The sequence below is a fragment of the Dipodomys spectabilis genome, unplaced genomic scaffold (assembly GCF_019054845.1).
Source record: "Dipodomys spectabilis isolate Male_0828 unplaced genomic scaffold, ASM1905484v1 ptg000614l, whole genome shotgun sequence".
Classification (NCBI taxonomy): Eukaryota; Metazoa; Chordata; class Mammalia; order Rodentia; family Heteromyidae; genus Dipodomys; species Dipodomys spectabilis.
In genome coordinates this window covers 45,273-46,518 of record NW_024871291.1, presented here as the reverse complement: position 1 = coordinate 46,518, position 1,246 = coordinate 45,273, and positions in this window count along the sequence as shown.

The window sequence follows — 1,246 nt, the reverse complement described above, 5'->3', positions numbered from 1 at the left end:
CACTGAGGTTGAAGTGGTAGGGCACAAGCCTTGAGCAAAAACAGGCTCAGAGACAGTGTCCAGGCCCAAAGTTCAAGCCCTAGGACAAACCATTAAAACAAAACAAAAATAAAAACAAACCTCAAAGCTAGCATTTTTCTCATTGTATAAAGAGGCACGTAATTAAGGAAATTGCTTCCTGTGTTACATATATGTAGAAGAAAGAATATGTCACACAATTATTCTCTTCATACCATGTTATACCAAAGATTCAAAAAATGCTATTTTTCTTAATTTATAAATTAATTTCATCCATTTGTTGGCAACTCTGTCTATATTATTCACATTATCATTTTATATATGAACTGATGGAATTATCTCTTAAATAACTTTTAATTATAACTCTTTTGAAAGAATCTTCTAGGCAAATAGAATGTTAGAATCATTTGTGAGTTTTTCAATTAAACACTCTACTTAAAAATAATTTTGTAGTATCATATAGAATATGAAATTACAAACAAAACCAAAATATTTATTTTAAATCTACGTTCTAATTTAGCAAAATCTACATAGTCTTACATTAGATGAACTTTGCTTTTTCTCCAGGGATACCCTTTTGTAATCCTTCATCATTTCTTTGGAATCCAAAAGAATGATGATTATTTACTTTTTCAAATTTTGGATGGGAATCATGAGCCATTTTGCATCTAGGAATGTTCTGTAAAAAAGAGCATTTAAAACACAACTGAATATTATATATGTGTTGCATTTCAATAGGAAACTTGACTTCTCAAACCATAATGACAAAATTAGCCCAAACTTCCAACTGTGTATTCCTTTCTTGACTGGTTTGCTTTATTAAGACAAAATTATACTACCTGGTCCAGAGAAGGTATCACTACATAATTCCAATCTCTAATCTGCTAGAATTCTAGGCTTGTATCACATTGCCCTGCCTAGTTGGTTGATTTATTTAATCTAGGTAGAGACTAACAATTCTAAACTTCTCCAGTGATGTTATCCACCAAAGTGACTGCTCAGACTGTTTATCTACTATTTTCAAAGATTTTCTAACATTTCACACAGGATATGAACATTTTCAGATGCACCTGAACGGGTCTCTGATTCATTCCTCCATGGATCTGATCCCTTGAATTATGATTACTTGACTCTCTTACTATATTTCGTCTCTACCTATGTAATATTCTCAAACTTTTTGAAGAATTTCACTTAAGACTTTCTAATATAAAAAATTATCACTTGATTC